This window comes from Hemiscyllium ocellatum, chromosome 16 (assembly GCF_020745735.1).
Source record: "Hemiscyllium ocellatum isolate sHemOce1 chromosome 16, sHemOce1.pat.X.cur, whole genome shotgun sequence".
Lineage (NCBI taxonomy): Eukaryota > Metazoa > Chordata > Chondrichthyes > Orectolobiformes > Hemiscylliidae > Hemiscyllium > Hemiscyllium ocellatum.
This window is the reverse complement of record NC_083416.1, coordinates 19,808,464-19,833,204: the sequence shown is the minus strand read 5'-3', so window position 1 is coordinate 19,833,204 and position 24,741 is coordinate 19,808,464.

The following is a 24,741-nucleotide window of genomic DNA, read 5'->3' as shown; positions in this document are numbered from 1 at the left end:
ATTGATTCAAACGTCAATCGTATATTAGGTGAATCGAACGTCACTCATTGATTCAATGAAACGAACTAGACACTTTCATTTCATGAATCAAACTGCCCTCATATATTTATTGAAACAAACTGCACTCGAACATTCAATGAATCATACTACACACATTCATTCAATGAGTGGAACTTATCTCATGAATACAATGTGCCGAGCCAAACGCACTAAATGTGCCTAATCAAACAAACTGCATCATTCGTTCATTCAATTTTGCATTCAATGAAAATTTATTCATTGTTTCAATGAAGCTAATTTGGCAGAGTCATTGAATGATATCAACTGCACTCATTTATTTACTGAAAGACACTGCACATGTTCATTCAATGAAACAAACTGCACGGGTTAATTCAATGAGTAGAGCAATCTCATTAATACGATGTCTCTCGTGCATTGATTCATTGAAACAAACCGCATTCAATTATTGATTCAAACGTCAAACGTATATTAGGTGAATCGAACGTCACTCATTGATTCAATGAAACGAACTAGACACTTTCATTTCATGAATCAAACTGCCCTCATATATTTATTGAAACAAACTGCACTCGAACATTCAATGAATCATACTACACACATTCATTCAATGAGTGCAACTTATCTCATGAATACAATGTGCCGAGCCAAACGCACTAAATGTGCCTAATCAAACAAACTGGATTCATTCTTTCATTCAATCTTGCATTCAATGAAAATTTATTCATTGTTTCAATGAAGCTAATTTGGCAGAGTCATTGAATGATATCAACTGCACTCATTTATTTACTGAAAGACACTGCACACATTCACTCAATGAAACAAACTGTACGGCTTAATTCAATGAGTAGAGGATATCTCATGAATACGATGTCTCGAGCCTAACGCATTTATTCAATGAAACAAAATGCATTCATTCAGGGAATGAAAATTCACTCGTACATTCAATGAATCAAACGATTCAATTTTCAGTCTGTGAATGAATGAATTTTTTTCATTGAATGAATGCGTTAGGCTCTAGACAGCGTATTCATGAGATATGCTCTGCTCATTGAATTAACACGTGCAGTTTGTTTCATTGTATGAATGAGTGCAGTGTCTTTCAGAAAATGAATGTGTGCAGTTGGCACCATGAAATGAATATGCCAAATCAGCTTCATTGACTCAATGATGATCGTTTGATTCATTGAACGTACGATTGAATGAATGAATGAATGGAGTTTGTTTCATTGAATGAATGCGTTGGGCTCGGCACATTGTATTCATGAGATGAGTTCTACTCAGTGAATTAACACGTGCAGTTTGTTTCATGAATGAATGATTGCAACTTGATGCACTGCATGATTCAATGAATGCAGTCTGTTTCAGTAAGTAAGTGCAGTTTGATTCATTAGATGTGAATAAAACTTCAATCATACTTTCAATGAATGACGTTTGATTCATTGAAAGTACGATTGAAGTTTCATTCAAAGAATGAATGAATGTTTCATTGAATGAATGCGTTAAGCTCGAGACATCGTATTCATGAGATATGCTCTTCTCATTGAATTAGTAGGTGCGATTTGTTTCATTGAATGAATGAGTGCATTGTCTTACAGTAAATGAATGTGTGCAGTTAGTATCATTAAATGTCATTTAATGTATGACTTTAGTTAATTTCATTGTATCAATGAATAACGTTTGATTCGTTGAAGGTACGATTCAATCTTGTTTGAATGAAAGAACGAATGCAGTTTGATTCTTTGAGTTAGGCTCGAAGCTATTGAATTCATGAGCTACGCACTACTCAATAAAATAGCATTGTTTCATTGAATGAATGAGTGCAGTGTCTTGCAGGCAATGAATGTGTGCAGTTAGTATCATTAATTGAATCTGCCAAATTAGGATGCGTTAGGTTTCGGCACATTGTATTCGTGAGATCCATTCTACTCATTAAATTAACACGTGCAGTTTTTTTCATTGAACGCATGAATGCAGTCTGATTCATTAAATGAATTTGTCAAGGTAGTTTCGTCGAATCAATGAATAACGATTGATTTATTGAAAGTACGATTGAAGTATCATTCAAGGAATGAATGCAGTTTGTTTCATTGAATTAAGGCGTTAGGCTCGAGAGATTGTATTGAAGAGATTATTCTTGAAGTAGGGCTTATGCCGACAACGTCGATTCTCCTGATCCTTGGATGCTGCCTGACCTGCTGCCCGTTTCCAGCAGCACAGTTTTCAGTTTCATGAGATAAGCTCATTAACACGTGCAGTTAGTTTCTTTGAATGAACGAGTGCAATTTGATGCACTGCATGACTGAATGAACGCTGTCTGTTTGAGTAAATAAATGAGTACAGTTTGATTCATGAGATGTATGAGTTACGTTTGTTTCATTGAATCAATGAATAACGTTTGATTCATTTGAATGTACGATTGAATTTTCTTTCTGTGAATGAATGCAGATGATTTCATTGAATGAATGTATTCAGCTCGCGACATTGTATTCGTGAGATAAACCCTATACATTGAATTAACATGTACAGTTTCTTACATTGAGTGAATGAGTCAATGAATACATTTTGATTCTGTAAATATAGGTTTGCTGTTTGACTCATTAAATGTATGAGTCTAGTTAGTTTCATTGAATCAATGAATAACGTTTGATTCATTGCATGTACGATTCAAGTTTGTTTGAATGCATTAAGGAATGCAGTTTGTTTCTTTGAATGAATGTGTTAAGCTCGAGATATTGCACTCATGAGATATGCTCTACTCATTGAATTAACGCGTGCAGATTGTTTAATTGAATGAATGTGCGCTGTTTGATTCACTGACTGAATGAACGAATGCAATTTGTTTTGGTAAATAAGTAAGTGCAGTTTGATTCATGAGATGTATGAGTTAAGTTTGTTTCATTGAATCAATAAATAACGTTTGATTAATTGAATGTACGATTGTATGAATGAACGAATGCAGTTTGTTTCTTGAATGAATGTGTTAAGCTCGAGATATTGTATTCAGGAGAAACGCTCTATTCATTGAATTAACACGTTCAGTTTGTTTCATTGAATGTATGAGTATCTTTCAGTAAATGAACGTGTGCAATTCGAATCTTTAAAATGAATCTGCCAATTTAGCTTCATTGAATCAATGATTAACGTTTGATTCATTGAATGTACGATTGTACGAATGAATGAATGCAGCTTGTTGCACTGAATGAATGCATTAGGGTCGGCGCATCGTATTCATGAGATAAGTTCTACTCTTTGAATTAAGACGTGCAGTTTTTTTCATTGAAGTATTTATTTACTACAAGAAAGTGCATTCAGTCTTTCATTCAGTGAAACAAATGTGCACCCTTTCATTCAATGAAACAAACTGCATGCATTAATTCAGTGAGTAGAGCTTATCTTTTGAATACAATATCTCGAGCTTAACAGATTCAGCTTAACAGAATCGCCTCTGAAAAACTTCATTTTTCAACGTGAAAATTTCCTGCTGGATCTGAAAAGATATCAGAAAGCACTGCAGTTAGGGAAGAATTTTACAATTGAGGAAATATCCAGAGAGCAGGTGATAGCTCTGTGTAATCTCCTTGAACATCCAGTAAAAGAAGTTTACAAATTCAACTACTGTGAGCCATGGATAAACATTCAGAACAGACAAAAAGTACAACTTTGCAGTGTCTTAATCCACCCTTACTCAGCAAGATCTGTGTACATTTGCTACTCAATTTCCCGCTGACTACAATCCAATCAAAGTGATCATCCTCTTCTTATTTCTCAGTTTTACCCACATCGCCTCACTGGACAATCTCTCCAGAATATCCTCTCTAAGTACTGCCATGATGTTTATTCTAATCAAAAATGTCATTCCCTTTTCCTCACTTATTCTCCATCTCTTGTTCCTATAGTTTCTGTAATCCAGGTAATTGAACTGCTTTTCCTGTTCCTTCCTCAACCATGTTTTTGTCATAGCTATGATATCCCATGTACCCATCTCTGCACTGAGTTCATCTGCCTTATCTGTCAGGTCTCTTGCTTTGACATAAATGCAGTTTAATTTATCAGTCTTGCCTTGTTCACTGCTACACTCTTGCTTACCTTGTCTATTTAACTTCCTGTCTCTAACTTTTGTACTCGCCTCAACCTTCTCTTCTGTCTCACTACTGGTTAGGGTCTCACATTCCTGCCAGACCAGTTCAAATTTACTCTTGTAAACCTCATTTCCACAGAAGAGATATCCCCAAAAATCTAAATTTCTACCCCATAACTTTAACCCTTCAATTATATACCCTTTCCTACTCTCATTATCATATAACACTGAGTACTCCAGAGATTATTACCGTTGAGGTCCAGCTTTTTAAATTTCTTGTCAATTTCTAAATATTGATTCTTCAGGATCTCATCCTGTGTATAACAACCTCCAGCTGAGGTTAGCTGGCAAGTTTGTTTGCAGATGTTTCATCACTATACTAGATAACATAATCAGTGCGCCTCTGCTGAACAATTGGTGTTCTGTCCTGCTTGCTATTCATGGTCTGGGTCCATTGGGATTGGCGGTGTTATTTCCAGTTTTGTTGATGGTAGTGTTTCAACATCTGGCTGCTCAGACTCCATTTTGAGAAATTGCTGCAGTTGAATTGAGATATGCTTTACCCTGGCACTGGGGAGGTAACACACTATTTTGGAATCTCACTTGTGGCCTCAGAAATACCTCTCCATGCCCCTGACTAGAGTGTCCCCTAGTCGTGCTTGGACTTTGCCATAGCATGATTTACAGCAGAGCCAGTCATGATGCCACAGATGAGACTGTTTCCAGCCTTCCCTCCCTGAACAGTATCTAAGCAATACCCTCTCTTTAGAGATATGAGGGGTTCTCATAGAAATGTATAAGATCATGAGAGGCATGGATATTGTGAATGCGCTCAGCCTTTTTCAAGGAATTGAGGATGAGAAGGCATCCATTTAAGGTTAGAGAGAAAAGAATAAAAGAGAACCTGAAGGGTAACTATTTTTACACAGAGGGTGGGATGCATACGGAATGAGCTTTCAATGAAAGTTGTTGACATTAACAACATTTTTCAAAAATTTGGATAAATACGTGGGATTGGAAAAGTTTAGAAGTACTTGGCCAAGTGAAAAGAAATGGGGTTTGCTTGGATGGACATTTTGGTGAGCATGGACTAGTTTGGGCATAAGGGCCTGTCTCCATGCTGTGGGATTCTATGACTCTATGACTTGTTTGAAATGGGCTTGCCGCAGGAGACCTGTATTCTACCCGTCTATCTCTCTTTGCAGTAACATATTCACCTGACTAAACCTACCTAATACTGTTCTAATTAGCCTTCTTGATGAAGGATTTTGTCCAAACATCGATTTTCCTGCTCCTTGGATGCTGCCTGACCTGCTGTGCTTTTCCAGCACTGCTCTAGTCTTGACTCTAATCTCCAGCATCTGCAGTACCCACTTTCACTTTAGTCTTCCCCACCACCAACCTGGTAATTTCACATGAAGATCAGTCTTATCTTTATCTAGTTTATTGGGTTGACTGTGACTCACTATCAGACATTTTAACATAGAACATAGAACAGTACAGCACAGAACAGGCCCTTCAGCCCACGATGTTGTGCCGACCACTCATCATGTATGCACCCTCAAATTTCTCTGATCATGTGCATGTCCAGTAGTCTCTTAAATGTCTCCAATGACCTTGTTTCCACAACTGCTGCTGGCAAGGCATTCCATGCTCTCACAACTATGTGTAAAGAACCCGCCTCTGACATCCCCTCTATACTTTTCTCCAACCAGGTTAAAACTATGACCCCTCGTGTTAGTCATTTCTGCCCTGGGAAATAGTCTCTGGCTATCGACTCTATCTATGCCTCTCATTATCTTGTATACCTCAATTAGGTCCCCTCTTCTCCTCCTTTTCTCCAGTGAAAAAAGTCCAAGCTCAGTCAACCTCTCCTCATAAGATAATCCCTCCAGTGCAGGCAGCATCCTGGTAAACCTCCTCTGAACCCTCTCCAAAGCATTCACATCTTTCCTGTAATAGGGCGACCAGAACTGGATGCAGTATTCCAAGTGCGGTCTCAGCAAAGTTTTATAGAGCTGCAACAAGACCTCACGACTCTTAAACTCAACTCCATATGTTTTCTTAATAACCCTGTCCACTTGGGTGGCCATTTTAAGGGATCTATGTACCTGCACACCAAGATCCCTCTGTTCCTCCACACTGCCAAGAATCCTATCCTTAATCCTGTACTCAGCTTTCAAATTCGACCTTCCAAAATGCATCACCTCGCATTTATCCAGGTTGAACTGCATCTGCCACCTCTCAGCCCATCTCTGCATCCTGTCAATGTCCCACTGCAGCCTACAACAGCCCTCTATGGTGTCAACAGTCCTCTATACAGCTCACCAACCTTTGTGTCATCTGCAAACTTGCTGACCCATCCTTCAATCCCCGCATCCAAGTCATTAATAAAAATTACAAACAGTAGCGGCCCAAGGACAGAGCCCTGTGGAACACCAATAAAAGATGACTGGCTTCTTCTTCCCAATGACACTCGCATTTCTGTGCCAAATTCTCTTTGCACCTGGATTGCACCAAAGATCATCTGACACACTTAGGGTGGCATGCTGGCTCAGTGATTAGCATTGCTGCCTCGTGACTGTGTGGAGTTTGCACTTTCTCCCTGTTTCTGCATGGGTTTCCTCCAGGTGCTCCAGTTTCCTCCCACAATCCAAAGATCTGCAGGTGAGGTGAATTGGCCATGCTAAAGTGCACTTGGTATTTTAGACCTTAAAAGATGTGATTGGGGAATTGAAACAGAAAGCAAGGAAAAGCAGATGACTTAAACCAATATTATGTATATATTGACTGTGGAGGACACTATAAACTTGCCAAAGATATCAGATAAGCAAGGTATTAATGGGAACAATGTCTTTTCAAAATCTCAACTGAAAGGAATAAAGTATAAGGGACTGAAGGCAAACAAATCACCAGGACTTTACAGTCTGCATCCAAGGGTTTTGAGGTTAATGACTGCAGAACAGGCATTGGTTGAAGTATTCCAGAACTCACTTGATTCTGGCACATTTAAAGTGGATTATAAATGTGACACACTTGTATAAGAAGGGATACAGAAAAAAGGAAACTTTAAGACAGTTAACCTGACATTTGTCATTGAAAAACATTAAGTTCATTAGAAAAAGGAAATGGCTGGTTATTTACAAAAGCTTGACATAATCAGAATCAAGATGGTCCCGTGAAAAGGAAACCATGTTTGACAAATTTGTTAGAATTCTTTGAGGATTTATAAAACAGAATTGATGAAGGGCAATCAGCTGATGTAATGTACTTGACTTTCTAGAAGGCATTCAATAAGGTACCACATAAAAGGTTATTGCACAAGATAGGTGCTCATGGTAATTCGGAGTTATGTATTAGCATGCTTTGGTTAATACACAAAAGACAGAGAGTCCAGATTAACAGGTCTTTTTCACGTCGGAAAGACATAATTAGTGGAGATTCTTTTATTTCATTCATGGAATGTAGGTGTTGCTGGCTGGGCCAGTATTAAATGCCCATTTGTAGCTGTCCTTGAGAAGGTAGCAGTGTGTAAAATTAGAGGGTTCCAGGATTTTTATCCAGTGGTACTGCATGAACTGTTGCATACTTCCAAGTCAGAGTGGTGAGTAGTAGCATTTGCATGTGACTACTGTTAGGAAGGTGCTGTCAGAAACTAAACTGAGCTAGCCATAAAAATATTGGGGCTACAAGAGCACCTGAGAGTTTAGGGGTGCATCTTTTCGATGTTTCGGTGTTGCTAGTGAGCCTTGTTGATGGAAAGAGTTAATGTTACAAATACAGTGTCTATCAACTGAGTTGCTTTGCCCTGGATGTTAAGTGTTTTTGGAGCTGCACTCATCCAGGCAATCGTGGAGCATTACACAACACTCCTGACTTGTGCCTTGGACTGGCGTTGGGGAGTCAAGAGGTGAGTTGATTGCTGAAGGACCCCTAAACTTGCAGGTGCTCTTGTAGCCCCAGTATTATTATGGCTAGCTCAGTTTAGTTTCTGGTCAATGGTAACCTCCACACTGGGAAGATGGGGTCGGTAGGGTGGGGAAGGTGGTGGAGAGGTGATTCATTTTCCTTGCTCTTCCTTATTTTGATGCAAACTAATTCCATATCAAGCTATATTTCTCCTATTTCACTGTTCTCCAATACAACCCTTTATTAACAATGCTACCCCACCTCCTTTTCTTCATTTTCCTTTTTTCAGAACATTAAATACCCTTGAGTATTGAGTTTCCAGTCGTCCTCACCTGAGGAATGTCTTCGCTTCTCTGAAAGTTCTCTGAAGTCTTATTTGTTTGTTTCTTTTTGGGCCATCAACTCATCTATCTTGTTGGAAAAGTTGCATGCATTCAGGTGAAGAACCTTAAGCTTTGTTGTTTTTTACTATTGATAGTTATTCTATGTTAATGTCTTGCTGTGTTCTTCTGCTTATAATTTCTACCTATCCTGTTACACTGAGGCAGGACTGCAGGATCAAAGTCGAGAGTGTAGTGCTGAAAAAGCACAGCAGGTCAGGCAGCATCCGAGGAGCAGGTGAATTGATGTTCAGGCATAAATCCTTCAATCAGGAATGGTCAGTCAGGGAGTGATCCCACACTCAGTCAAATAGCTTGTCCAATCTTACTCCAAGGGATTGGAAATTTTCAATCAGTACTTCGGTCTGAACAAATTCTATGGATCTGTGTTCTTGCAGTCTATGGATTGGGCGATGGCCAGTCTTGCAGGACAGGTGCACTTATTTACAAGGATCACAAGTAGGTCAGTCTGGAACCTGTGGAGACATCAATTCAGAGCTGGGGCTGGGGCTTTTTGGGCTGGGTTGTTGACTTTGTAATGATACTGAGAGGGAGCAATTTGAGTTGAAAAGCTAAAAGCTCAACAGGAGGCAGGAACAGTAACACAAAAGAAAACATGAAAAATGGAACAAGGAGGCCAGAACAATACAACATAAGACAGGCCCTTTGGACTCGATATTATGCCGACATGTGAAAGCAATCTGAAGCGTATCTAACCTATGCTATTCCATTATCATACATATATTTATGGAATGACCATTCAAATGCCCTTAAAGTTGATGAGTCTACTACAGTTGCAGGCAGAGCAATTTGCTGCTAATTTTGGACTATATTCTACCAAGTAAGGGAGGTACTCGGGGATGCAGAAGTGAGAGAAACTGCTGAAGGATCTCTCTGATCCAAAGAACCATAAGGTGGATGGTAAATTAGAGTTTGGGGAATCATAGAGGATTGTTCATGAAAACTGCGCAGTGGGGTGAGTAAGTGTAGAACAAAGAGATTGACTGAGACAAAATTCTACATGGCGTCAGTAAATTCCTGCAGATACCATCCTAAGAAAGTAGGGGACTGTATGGACATGGCAGGAAGTTCCTGCAGATACTGCCCTTGGGAAAAAAAAGCAGGGGACTGTACAGACAGAATAGGTAAGAAAAGATGGTTTTATTGTTAGTATTATTGATTCTGAGTGAAATTGAAAACTGGCAGATTGGTAACAGACGATTACAAGTAAAATAGCGGAGAATAGCCAAATTTTCCAAAGTGCAACTCAACTGTTGAATTTTTAAAAAAACTGCATGATAATTGGACTTAGGTAATTTTAACAATGGACAAACACACCCCCAGTTGCATTTAGATCCAGAGTCTACAATAGCAGACATCATTGAGATGCAAAGTAAAGCTGAACAAATACGGTGGAGACAAAGGGGAGCCAGGTGAAACCAAGAATGCCTTTAGTGCACAGAGAAAAGTTTATGGTTGGCACCTACCCCTTTAATGGCCATTCCCAGCTCAGAGGCACATGAGTTGGATCATTGTGCTGGTACGGAAGTACTGAAGAAGATAAAGAAGGATGACTTCCGGTCACCTTATTTGCAGGCTTCAGTGGATTACATATTGTCACAATGCGATATATGTGCTCAGAACAGTATCAGAAACAGGATAGCGACCCCTATAGGATACATGCCAGTACCTGAGGGACCATTTAGGCATTTGGTGATTGACTATGTGGACATGACAAAGACAGTGAGAAGGAAGAGATATATGTTGGTGGCAAACGGCAAGTTTAGTAGATGGGTTGAGGCAGCTCCATCAAAACACTCAGGGGCAGGCACAATCGTGAAATTCTTTAAAATTATGTTATTCTGAGGTTTGGCATACCGTCAGGGATCAGTTCAGATAATGGGTCTGCTTCTATCCACAAGTGGTGCTGCAGACTTTGAGGATCAAGCAGAGATTTGAATGTATGGTGGAACAATTGCAATGTATGGTGGAACAATTAATGGAACTTTGAAAGCCAAGTTGAATAAAGTTTGTGCAAGTACCAATCTTAATTGGGTCAATGAGTGGCCACTGGCATTGATAAGCTGCCGCATGCAGACCAACCGCATGACTAACTTGATGCTACATGAAATGCTTATGAGTAGACCCAGGCAATGCCCAGGTAGAGGGGACCATATGAAGGACCTAGCTTGGAACAACTGGAGCTAGAACTTACACAGTATATGCAACAGCTAACTATGACACATGAGTCTATCCATACACGGTAAAGACTGTGGGAGCCGGTGTCTGGCAGAGAAGAGGGACATACTGAACCCGGAGATCAGGTGTATGTGCGAGTCTTCCTAGAAAGTGGAATGTGCTGAGAAAAGAGGGACCCTTCACAGTAACCAATGCATCACCCACTGCCGTTCAAGTGCAGACATGACCTACATGGTATCATCTCAATCAGTGCACCAGAGCTGTCCTGCAGACAGATTCCGGAGCCGAGGTAAGTGAGGGTGAAAAGGGGCAGTGGTGAACATCAACTTGGCAGACCGGGTGGATCTCGCTTGGGAGTGTCTATACCCTGCAAAGCCAAACCAAAAGGTATAGAGGAGTAAGGAGTGCGGAGCCCACTCCGTAGCATGGTTGTCTGCCTGTTAGTAATCATTTGTACCAATGAGCAAATTACACGGCAGCAATGATGACTAGACAGGGCTGCTCCCTGTGAACTAAGTCGCAACCTTCATACTATGTTATTCCTGTGCCCTATAATTCTTCTACCTGCTTCCAATGGCAATGACGACGACTCAGTCAGCCATTAGATCTGAATCACTCATCATTACTTATGCGGCCCTATTGATCTTTCTGGTGCCTCCTCCTTCAGGCTTCTACATTATAACATCAGGATGAGTGGGGGAGGCAGCAACTCCAATAGTGTTGCAATTTTGGTACTCTTTGGTCTACCAGTGAAAGTTACCAGATGTTTTCCGTATCGTAGCTGATTTTGTGGTAAGTATCCGCTTGAGCTTTGAATGTTTCAGACTGAATGGCACTTTCCTTGTTGGCCACTTTGAAGGCCCTTATGTGAATATACTTGATGTTGTGACTGTCACACCTTTTGGTGCCAGTGCGATACAACATAAGTTTATTATGAATTCTCAGCACATTCCCTTAGCAGACACCTGGTGGCTGTGTGGCCGGGAAGAGGAGCTGCATTCGATGCTTCCCTTTGGCTGGGATGGTATCCTGACCCATGGCTTCTCCATGAGACTGTTGTGTCACCATGGGCCTGGTTTGATGCCTTATCACAACTGACTTTGCACCACCTAAACAGGAGTATATCCCTGATCCAGTGATATGCATTGATGGTATAGGTTAGCCAAGGAGCATCCCTAATGAATTTAAGGTCAGAAATGAGACTGCCATGGCCTGGGAAGCACTTATCTCTGCCATTGGTGTTAGCAGAAATTCTCAATGGATTAAATAAATCTATTACAACCATCAGAGTTGTATTAATTACATTGACGATGCCCTCTTAGCATTAGGTGAGCAGTTGGATGCAACCAGCAAAATAGCATGGCAAAATAGGCAGGCCTTGGACTGGCTGTTGGCTGAGAAAGATGGTGTCTATGTAATGTTTGTGGAACATTGCTGTACCTTCACACTCAATAACACTAGCCTGGAGGGATCCTTTATTAAAGCGATCGATAAGCTAAGGAATTTATGGAAGGAGCTTAAGGAGACTTCAGGATCTCGTCATCGGATGTTTTGGCTGGTTGGATAGCATTTTGAGTGGATGAAGGGCTTGGTTTTCCAAGATTGTTACAGGTGTCATGCTGATTACCATTGCATTTATCTTTTACTGTGCTGTACCTCTCATTAAGTCTTTTTTAGTGCATCTTGCTGTGCGGCAATTCCCTGTCATTCCTGTGGACTCTGGACCAACCTTCGCTTCTGCGGAAGTTTTGACACTCTACTACTATGATCTGATGTCTTGTTGAAGTGTTGAAGCCTTGCCTGGATGAAGACGCCTGACTTGTGTATGTTGCGTGCGTGCTTAGATTTTTGCAGGGTCCTTGGGTCTTTTTTCCTGTTCCAGTCATGGGTTTTTGGCACAGCGACACCAGGTACAGAGGGAGAATCCTTTGAGAAATGGACTCTGGAAATTGCTGTTGCCCACTTTTGGGGCTGCAACTACTGATTTGGCCTTTGTGCATCCAGCCTCATTGCATTCTTTCTCTGTGTGAGTCCAGTAGGTCTCAAAGGGGGGAAGATGGAATATTGTTATGAAAACATGGGTGAAATATACCTTTTAAGAGAGTTAAACGTTAGCAGTGACAGCACCAAGTGTTATCAATAAGACACAATGTAAAATGTGCTCCAGCTACTGCAGGAGCTGGTTGCCTGGTAATGCCAAAAAACAGATTCAAATTAGGCCAATCAGTTTAAATTATACCCTGAAAAATACCAAATTCCAATCAAGTTTGAATTGAGTATATTGACAATTTTAAAAACCAATGATACAATTCAATGGTCTGGGGAAAAACAGCAGGGGAAAAGGAATAATTGGGAAGAGAACTGCCAAGCCCCAGCATGCAAAGGACTGCCTGAAAAAGAGCTCTATTAAAAATATCTTTTTGATCTTTGAAAGGATTAAGCCAAATAGGGTGTTGTTTTATTAGAGGAGTATTCCCCATGTCTATTTCATGTACAATAGCGTTAGTCCTCCCCATCTGATTCTTACTATGTCCTTTTACTGTAGTAACAAATCTGTCAACTCCGTTCTATGCTTCTGAGACAGATATCTAACTAACCTATCCCACTCCTCAATGTCTTCTTCAATCTTAAATCTATTTTGAGGCACATCAAAATCTACGTCATCTGGATTTAATTCCTCTCCCTGCAGGGCAGTAACTAATAGCTGTTTCTCCAGTTCTCTCTAGTGTAATACGGTTTCAACATTAACGGTTCAACATTCAACAGTTCCATACCCATGGGGAGGGCCTCAACCAGGACCTTGGGTTCATGTCATACTACAGGTGACCACCATTGCACTATACACACACACCGACACTCCTACACACATAGACAGACAGACAGACACACACACACACACACACAGGCACTCCTATACACACACACACACAGACACTCACACACACCTTTACAGACACACACATACCCACACTCACACATGCATCCTCTGAGACTTAGACCACTCTACACTCATACACACATATACACTCTCTCACAGACATTCATAATCCCCCACCCCAGACACATACACACTCTCCCACACTCACACAATGCACCCCCTCACAGACTTAAGACACTCTACACTCACATATACACAAATTATACACTCTCTCTCACACTCACAACCCCCCAACCCAGACAGACAGACACACACACACACATACACACTTACTTGGCTCAAAAACTGCATGAATTCATGTAAAACTCTGTTACCTCACTTTTCAGACTAGAATCAATCTCAACATCGGCATAGACAGAGGGGCAAACACCTTCAACATATTGTCTAGCTAACACCAATTGTTATAGTTAACCTGAGAATGCAACTTTTAAAAAAAGGTTTTGTGATTTACACATGAAAGAAGTGAAACTATCATGGTATTCGAACAGTTGAAAGACTCAACAGACAATCAAGGTGTTTTTCAATGTGTAATTTCAGTTACATCACACTGTAAACTTTAGCTATAAATTCTGTGCCTTACAAGTGTGATCTCCAAAACCACCTGATGAAGGAGCAGCGTTCCGAAAGCTAGTGAACTTCCAATTAAACTTGTTGGACTCTAACCTGGTGTTGTGTGATTTTTAACTTTGTACACCCCTGTCCAAAACCGGCATTTTCAAATTATGACAGTTTCAGCATGTTCACATGACATATTCAACATTTTTTTTTATCTGGCATGTTTCTAAATAATTCACCTGACTTCACTTTTTCTCAATTTGATAGGAACCACTAAATCTGGCTTTGAAGGGATCTCCTATCACATGTAACAGTACTAACCTGTTATCCCTTCGGGAAAACTTCTGAGTCTTAAAATTTTTATCTGTCACCTGCTTCATTCTATATTGTGTCCTCTTTAAGTGCTGTTTAGCTAATGCACTGACTCAATTTAATCTCTCCCTCACCTCTAAGTGTGAGATCTCTGATTTTGGTCCTTCTTTTCTTTAATTAATTTCAAAGGGCCTCTTAATTCATGACCGACTATTAACCCTAAGGGGGTAAACTGAGTAGGGGGCATCTCTAATAGAAAACAATATGAATGGGATACCATTATCCCAATCATTCAGGTTGACCTGATGGTATGCTCTCAACATGGTCTTCAAGCTCTGATGCCATCTTTCTAAAGATTCCTGGGGATTCAGGATGATATGCACTGGATTTAAAGTGCTGTATACCTAAGCAATCCATAATTTTCTTAAACACCCTAGTAGTAAAATTTGATCCTTGGTCCAAGTGAATCTCTCTGTGCAGTCCATACCATGTGAAGGAAGCTACTAACTCCTCTACCACCATTTCTGCTTTGATACTCCGTAATGGAATTGCCTCTGGAAATCTAGTAAACACATTCATTATGGTTAACAAATACTGGTTCCCACTTCTTGTACTCGGGAGGGAACCTACACGATCAATTTTAACCTGTGTGAAAGGTTCTTCAAATGCGGGAATTGGCAACAAAGGTGCTGGTTTTATTAACGCCTGTGGCTTACTGACCATTTGGCATGTATGATACCTATGGCAAAAGTTAACCACATCCTGTACATTCCAGGCCAATAGACATGTTTTGATACCTTACTCTGAGTCTTTCATACCTCTTGGTGACCATCTACAGTTAGTTCATGTGCTACCCATAACATCTTTTGTCCGTATGCTACCGACAACACAATCTGGTGCACTTCGGCCCATTTCTCCTCTGCACTAACCTGCTGTGGTCTCCATTTCCACGTTAGGATTCTATCTTTCAGATAATAACCCTGCAGAATGTTCTCTGCCTCTTTTTCAGAGTACTCATCCACATATATATCTTTTATTATCTTGTCTTGTCTTGCTGTTGCAAATCTCTTCGCCTTTCAGGGCTAAACAGTTCTGTCTGACTCCCTGCCTGTTCAGGCTTTTCTGCACCAATACGTCAAACAGGGTGTCCGCTAACTGAACATCAACTCCTTCGTCTTTCTCTTTACTTTTTGCTTATTGCTGTGACTTATGATTGTGGGATCTGGTTTCCACACAGTCTGAGAAAATACCAGGATATTTCTGTTTTAACTCCTCAGTTTCTTGGTATTCCTTGGGCTTCTCCACACCAAGGGATGTCACTCCTACCAAATCATTCACAAAAACAAACTGAATTCCTGGAACTGACACTCTGTTAATCACTCCCACTGTAACTTCCCTCGTCTTAAGTTGGCACTCCAACCTGATCTTACATGGGGGAACGCTAAATTTCTGTTCATCTATCCCACAAATTACCACACTCTCTGGTAACAGATCAGAAAGAATGTATATTTGCTCATTCCTTACTTTAGTGACTGGTTAGATTCTGTACCTCTCAAAATTATAACTTCTTGTCCTTCTCCCCCTGTTCTGTGTAAACATTACCCACAGAGCATAATTCTTTGTAGAGATCAGGTACTAACTCCATACCCAGCCCTCTCCCACAGCTCCTCGGCTCTTCTTGTTGTATCCTTTTCTACCTTCACTAATTCCACTGGCTTAGCTTCTTTTACCACATCTTTTCTCATAGCACCTTTCTTTAATGACCAGCACTGTCTTTACGTGTCCCATTTTACCATAGTGAAAACCCATGAGGCCGTTCACCTCCTTTCCATGCTTTTATGCTTCTTTTTTATCCTGTGGTAAATTCTTACCAGTGCTTTCTACTCTTGGTTTAGTAGTGTAGGATATCCCCTTCTTTCAAATTCTGTCTCCCACAGGACAGAATTCTGGGTGGAAGCTTGTCTTATGCACCTCCATGTACTCATCTGCTAATTCTGTTCCCCGTCTCACTTCCTGAACTTTTGTTCCTCCATGTCAATTCTTACCATTGTTGGATGTGAGTGTTTAACTCCTCCATCAGAATAATCTCTCTTCGTGCCTCTAATCTCCTATCTGTTTACAAAGCACACAACCATTGATTGAAATGACTACATTTAATCCTTTCAAACTCAACGTAAGTCTGACCTGGTTCCTTCTTTCTTTTTCTGAACTGCTGTCTGTATGCTTCTGGTACCAATTTATAAGGACTTAAAATAACCTGTTTAACCACTTCATAATCCCTTGACACCTCATCGGACTATGTGGCAAAAACCTCACTAGCTCTGTCTATCAGTTAGTCTGAACTAGCATTACCCATAAAACCTCGGACCACTTGATCTACCTGACCAATTTTTCAAATGAAAAACAGAAGGTTTCACAACTTGCTCATCAAAATGTGGCAGTTTTGACATACTTGTATATATCGCTACCTTCTCTTTTAATCTCATCCTGTTAACCTGACTTTGCTGACTAAGTTCTTGTTCAACTTCTCAGGTTCAAATTCTCTCTCTTTCTCTCTCTCATTCTCTCTCCCATTCTTCTCTCTCTCTCTTTCTCTTCATTCAGTCAAGAACTTTTTCTCTTTCTTTTTCCTCTCTTTCTTTCTTCTCTCTCTCCCTCTCTCTTTGTTTATCTTCTAACTCAATTTTCCTCAATTGTAATTTAAGTTTTTCTATCTCTACTGCACTTGTCTGTTTCTCTAACACAGCTAAGTATTTGAGTAACCCCTTTACAATTTCAGCTTTACTTTTGCCCTTGATTAAACCCAAATCTAATTTACTTGCTAATTCTAAAAGTGTGGCCTTTTCCTTTCTTTCTAAACTTTCTTGGCAAATTTGAGAATCATCTTAAAATTACACAACGTCTTTAGAAATTTTAAGAACCATTATTCTTACTTTTAATTTAATCAACCAAAAGTCACTGAAATTAAACACATTGCCTCGCCTATGTTTTATTTAAAGATCTAGGACACTATCTGCAATTGTTTAAATCTGCTGGGATATTTCCTAACCCCAAATCTATTCAAATCTTTTTGAAGAACACAAAGTTTCGGTACTCCTACAGGAAGATGATAGTGGGATTGAACGGCCAGTTGCTTACTTTTTGAAGAAGATCAATGTGTACCAGAGGAAATACTCCACAATTGAAAATGAATTATTAAGTTTGGTACTGACCTTATAGCATTTTAATGTGCATGTCATGAACAATGTGTTGGAGATAGTTCTGTACACTGACCACAATCTAGATTAGATTACTTACAGTGAGGAAACAGGCCCTTCGGCCCAACAAGTCCACACTGACCCGCCGAAGCGCAACCCACCTAGACCCATTCCCCTACATTTATCCTTTCACCTAACACTACGGGCATAGCCAATTCACCTAACCCGCACATTTTTGGACTGTGGGAGGAAACTGGAGCACCTGGAGGAAACCCACGCAGACACGGGGAGAATGTGCAAACTCCACACAGTCAGTCGCCTGAGGTGGGAATTGAACCCAGGTCTCTGGCGTTGTGAGGCAGCAGTGTGCCACTGTACCACCCACTATGCTACTGTGCCGTCCAGAGAAAGAGTTTACACAGAGAAAAACTGATCTGGAGAGAAAATCTGCAAAGACAAGATTCGACAACTGACTGGTTTTGAAATTTGAATTTTTAAGTAAATCTTAAATCGGTGGCATTTTATCAGACTAGTATTATGGAATGAAAAGTAAAAGATAGGTTAGAGGAAGGAGTTGTAAATAGTTGTTAAGTTAATTATTCTCTGTTATACTTTAAGAAATTGAGTTGTTAATTTTTACTTTAAATAGTTCTTGGCCTCTCAGATTTTCACCGATTACTGGGATAAATCTTTTCAGTGTTGATGGTTTAAATTAAGCAGAAGGGTTTATCCAAGTCATAACACATGGTCAAACAACCTACCTGGCTGGTTACCATGTACCATGCTTTCCTCTGCTGATGAATGCTCATTCACCATGTACGACGATGATGAATCAATACTGCTCCATGTTGAACAACTCTTGGAGGAGGCACAGTTAAGTGATAAGGGCACAGGGAGTTCAATGTCCACCACCAAGATTAATTTGGCAGCAGCATCACTGATCATAATTGGACATAGCTACTACAGAGTGTGTGTAGCAGATGATGAAGGAACCTACAAAAGAGGAAACCAGACTTATTCTGTACATTTCCAACTTTACAGACCTCCCCACCCCCCAACCCAGACACATTCATCCTATTCACGAGGCATCCAATACCTCTTATCTTTCTAATATCACGCTTGCCTTATGTCCATACCCTTTCATAGATGTCAAAATGGCCACCTGTGACACTGGATACTTAATTCTGAGTGCAACTATCATTGCTGTAAAGAAAATGAGCGGGCAGTTTGACTTCCCCTTACTATGAGAAAGATGTCAGATTTAAAGGTTTATAATCCACATTTCTGGATGAGCCCTGATTACAATCTCCTGTCAGAATTGAGGAGGTCTTTCTCAGCATAAAGTGTGGAGTGGCAACCTTTGTGATTGTCATTTCTGGGAAAATCTGGACCAACATGTTCAAAATAAATACTACTGATAATATTTAAACAATTTCTGAGATATACAGATGTTGCAAATTATGGCTTAACAAGGTTCTATTGTGTGAGCAGATAACAGTTAGCAGAGAATAAAATCAAACCAAAAAAATGTTAAATTGCTGATGAGCTTTATTTTGTTAAGCACCAAGGAAATACAATGTAATTTACAAACAAAAACAGAGATCAGACTGTGCAACAGATTACACCACAGTGTAGCTGGATGGTTGATGGGAACACTATTCATACACAGTCTGGTCTTTAGAAGTTGTGTGATGGAAAATAAAATTAATCTTTTAAAAGCAAGACATCTCACAAGTTAAGTGACAAAAATGGAATAAGAACAGTTGGACACAAAATATACTCACATGCAACCAGGTAATGAATCAAACATTTATGCTCACAATTTCAGTTATGCAAATTAAGCATTTATTTTTGAAAACAAAGCATTTGCATTTAAATAATTATATATAGACAATAATTTACAACACATCACAACATTTTTTGTACAAACGTTCAGTGCCATCAATTTTACCAGAATGTTTTGATATAGTCTTATTCTCAGCAAACACATCAACCTTTAAAGCTAGTACTAAATTAAATTCTTAAAAAAATGTACAATGAAAGCTTTCAATTGCATACTAGATCATTTTTGTTTATAACCAATTAACACTTTGACTTCATAACTTCATACCGCTGGTGATGTCTGCATTTCAGTTTCTAAACTGACTACTAAGGTCAAGCTGATTTTTTAAAATGCTTAACATTTGTAACTTGACATAATTGAAAGGTATTACTTGCTGGGCTTAGGTATTGCCAAAGATTCCCTGAACATTTGTGAATTCAAGAAGTGCCAAATAATGGTGTTTTCTGTGAACTATTTTAATGCAATTGCTAGATTTACCTTCAACGAAGAAAGCTTCAGACAGTCCCTGGAGAAGGTTTAATCCACAGAAAATGTATATAGACAATAATGAGTAACCGCAACAAACACAATTGAGTGAAATCCAGAATATATTTATCAGATTGAATATACCGTAGTGCCTCGACTTACGAACTTAATCCGTTCCGGGACTCGGTTGGCAAACCGAAAAGTTCGCGAACTGGATCAATATTTCCCATTGCACGGATAGCGTAAGAATGCTTGGACGGCTTGTCCACACCATGAATTTAGAGCCAAGTATTAAATACAGAGAAAGACAAATAGGAACCCATATATGGCTTAGTTCAAACCACTAAAATTATGCATTACCTTAATTGAGGAGCTAGATTTTTAAATCTGTTACACTATCCAATCTTTAACAACAACATGTTTGGTAAGATATTTCCCACGCTCTCAAATGACATTAAATGATTTTAATCTAATTTCCACAGGTGGTGTCGGCCTATATGCAAATCAGTCAACACTTCTAAAATCAACCTTCACCAAATAATTTTACTAGTGAAACAGAGAATACTTTGAGAAAAAGTCAGCAAATTGTTTCAGAAATACTAATGCACTTCAAAGGGAAAAAACAGTTGCAACAAAATAGGGACATGGAGTGCGGAGTACAAGAAGTTGGTCCTCTGAACACTCTTGAATTACTGTTTGCTGTGCTGTGAACTTCATGATGGGAGAAAAAGCATTCAGACAAAATGCTATTCTAACTCTACCTAGTATTTGGGATAGAGATATTGAGCATGTCTTTGTCAGAGGGAGGTAATGCCGAACAAACATGTTAGAATTTTTTTGAAAATATGAGCAAGTGTGAGGATAATGGAAGTTCACTGATTAGATTACCTACAGTGTGGAAACAGGCCCTTCGACCCAACCAGTCCACACCGACCCTCCGAAGAGTAACCCACCCAGACCCCTTTCCCCTCTGACTGATGCACCTAACACTATTGGCAATTTAGCATGGCCAATTCTCCTGACTTGCACATCTTTGGACTGTGGGTGGAAACCGGAGCGGCCGGAGGAAACCCACGCAGACACAGGGAGAATGTGCCAACTCCACACAGACAGTCACCTGAGGCTGGAATCAAACCTAGGACCCTTGTGCTGTGAGGCAGCTGTGCTAACCACTGAGCGACCATGCCACCCATTGATGTAGTCCATTTGGATTTTAGCAAAGCATTTGACATGATCTCATATGGAAGACTGATTGAGAAGGTTAAAGCACATGGAATTGAGGGAAATATGGCAAGATAGATCAGAAAATGTCTTATAATAGAACACAGAAGGTAGTGGTAGAAGGTTATTACAGTGACTTGCAGGCCGGTGTTCAGCAATGTACCACAAGGAATTGTATTGGGGCCATTATTGTTTGTTATGTACATAAATGATATTGATGAAAACATGGGTTGGTTGTGGGGTTGGGGGGGGGGGTGGGGGAAGTGGGTTGTTAAGCAAATTTGCAGATGACACCAAGGCTGGTAGATCAGATGGGCAGACCAGTGGCAGATGATGCACTTGGAAGGAGAGACAAGATGAACAACTATTTAAATAATGGCATCACAGTGGGTAGCTTTGAGGAACAGAAGGATCTTGGGAGTAATTATTCACAGATCCCTGAAGTCAGCAGGCAGGTGAGAAGGTTAATTAAGAAGGCAAGGGCAATACGTGCTTTCATTAGTTGTGACATAACAAGAATAACAGCAAAGATGTAATTTTGGAATAGTATAAAGTGTTGGTCAGGCCACAACTGGGGCAGTACGTGTGGTTCTGGTCACCTCACTTTAGGAAGAATATGATAACACTGGAGGGGGCACAGAGTAGGTTCACCAGGATATTGCCTGGGATGGAGAAACTGAGCCTTAAGGAGAGAGCCTTAAGGTAGACTTGGATTGTTTTCCTGAGTTCAGAGAAGACTGGCACATGATGCAGGTGAATGAGATTATAAAGATAGGGTGAACGGAGAGCAACTATTTCACTTGGTTGAGAGGTCAATCATGAGATGGAATAGTTTTAGGGTAAGGGGCAGGAAATCCAGAGGGGATTAGGGAAAAGCTTTCTTGGCTGGTGGGAATTTGGAATGCACTGTCTGGGAAGATGGTGGAGGCTAAAAACCTTACAACTCTCAAAAAATATTTGGACGAGTACTTCCAGTAACATCCAGTCAAGGATTTGGGACAATTGCAGGAAATTGGGATTAGCACACTTTTCGTGGTAGCCCTGACAGTACAGACTAGATAGGCTGAATGCTCTTTTCTCCACTGTCTGAATGAATGCAGTACAGTGGCCCAGTGATGAGCACTGTTGCCGCACAGCACCAGGGATTCCGGTTTGATTCCACTCTCAAGCAACTGTCTGTGCAGAGTTTGCACATTTTCCCTGTGTCTGCATGGTTTCCTTTGCATGATCTGGTTTAGCCCCACAGTCCAAAAATGTGCAGGTTAGGTGGTGGGCTGTAGTGTCCAGAGATCTGCTGGCTCGGTGAATTATGCTTCGGAAATGTAGGGTTACAGTGATATGGTGGGTCTGGATGGGATTCTCTCTGGAGGGTTAGTGTGGACTTGATGGGCTAAATGGCCTGCATCCACACTACACGGACTCTGCAGTATCACATAATGATTGGAGATAACCTTGTAATTCTTGAAGACGGCATTAAATGCTGAAAATCATGTTAAACAAAATTCTGCTGACACCCAATACTGCAAACTTTAGTGTAATTCCACAAAACAGAGAGACATTTTAAATACCTGCCAAATATTTACCATAAATATGAAGGCAGTTTTGTCGGGCTCAACTATGTTTTGATGACTGTGGACACAATCAGCTCATCTCTCTTTATTTTAATGACGATACTTTCAATCAATTTAAAAGCTGCAGTAGTATAGTGGTTAGTATCCAATCCTATCATGTGGGAGACCGGAGTTCAATGCCCTGCTGAAAGCACCTGACTATAAGGTTAAGCATTCTGGGTAATCCAAGATGGAGGGTGGGAAAATTGTAAGCGCTGCTCATTTTTTGAGATGTTTTAGGTGTTGGAGGTGATTTCCTTGAATTCCAAGAGCAGTGACCAATGTTTTATATGCTGTTGCACTGTTTTGAAACTTTGGAGAAAACAATGGCACTTCTAAAATGGACAAACAAAAGGCGACCACATGGTCAGTTGGTGAGTGAGAGAGAGAGAAACCTACACTGCTGGCACAGCAATGAATCTGCACAGCTACTGCCTTTGCTATTTGAGTTTATGTATCTCTAGATATAGGATTGTGCCTCTGAAAAATGAACATACAGCGAAATTCACAGCAGACCTTAAAGGAATCTACATGAGACAGCTTACAGCATAGGAACAGATAAGTACATTATTTTTAATGTGTAACCTTGCTGTAAGTCTACAGTAGTGAGCAGAGTGGGTTCTTGAGTATGTTTTCTTGAAATCTGTCTCTTAATTAAATTTTAAAAAGTATAAACCAGAAGTACCAATTTAGCCTGGAACACGTTTTTAGAACTAAAGATAGTGTTATGTTCTGGATCAGTAGATTGGGAAGGAGCAAAGATTCAGCAGATTGATATGCTCTTGTTGGATGTAGGACTTTAGGGAGAGTTTCCATATGAGTATGTCTGCAGAAATGTCTGTGGTTGCGAATCCTATCAGATTGCATGGATTGGTTGGAGTAACAGTTAGGGACAATGAGGAATTTACAAGGGCTAGGGGATATGATGCCTGAAAATGTGTTGCTGGTCAAAGCACAGCAGGACAGGCAGCATCTCAGGAATAGAGAATTCGACGTTTCGAGCATAAGCCCTTCATCAGGAATGAGAGAGAGTAGCCAAGCAGGCTAAGATAAAAGGTAGGGAGGAGGGACTTGGGGGAGGGGCGATGGAGGTGGGATAGGTGGAAGGAGGTCAAGGTGAGGGTGATAGGCCGGAGTGGGGTGGGGGCGGAGAGGTCAGGAAGAGGATTGCAGGTTAGGAGGGCGGTGCTGAGTTGAGGGAACCGACTGAGACAAGGTGGGGGGAGGGGAAGTGAGGAAACTGGAGAAATCTGAACTGGAGAGGTGGTGGTATCGGCTATCTTGAAAGGGATAAAAGTGGATAAATCCCCAGGACCTGATCAGGTGTACCCTGCAGCTCTATGGGAAGTTAGGGAAGTGCTCAAAGATTCAGAATGGCTAATGTGCCACTATTTAAAAAAGGTGGTAAGGAAAAGCCAGAGAACTATATACTGGTGAGCCTGTTATCTGTGATGGGCAAGTTGTTGGAGGGATCCTGAGGGACAAGATGTACAAGTATTTGGAAAGGCAAGGCCTGATTTTGGACAGTGACATTGTTTGTGGGAAATCATGTCCCACAAAGTTGACTGAATTTTTTTGAAGAAGAAACAAAGAGGACTGATGAGGGCAGTACGGTGGACATGATCTATATGGACTTCAGTAAGATGTTTAACAAGGTACTCCGTGGGAGACTGGCAAAGTTGGATCTCATGGAATACAAGAACTAGCCACTTAGATACAAAACTGACACAAAGGAGACAGACAGTGGTGGAGGATGGTTGCTTTTCAGACTGGAGGCCTTTGTGCCACAAAGATCGGTGCTGGGTCCACTACTTTTTGTAATTTAAACAAATGATTTAGATGTGAACATAGGAAGTATAGTTAGTAAGTTAGTAGATGACTCCAAAATTGGTGGTGTAGTGGACAGTGAAGAAGATAACTTCAGAGTACAACAGGATCTTGATCAGATGGGCCATTGGGCTAAGGAGTGACAGATTGAGTTTAATTTTGATAAATGCGAGACACTGTATTTTA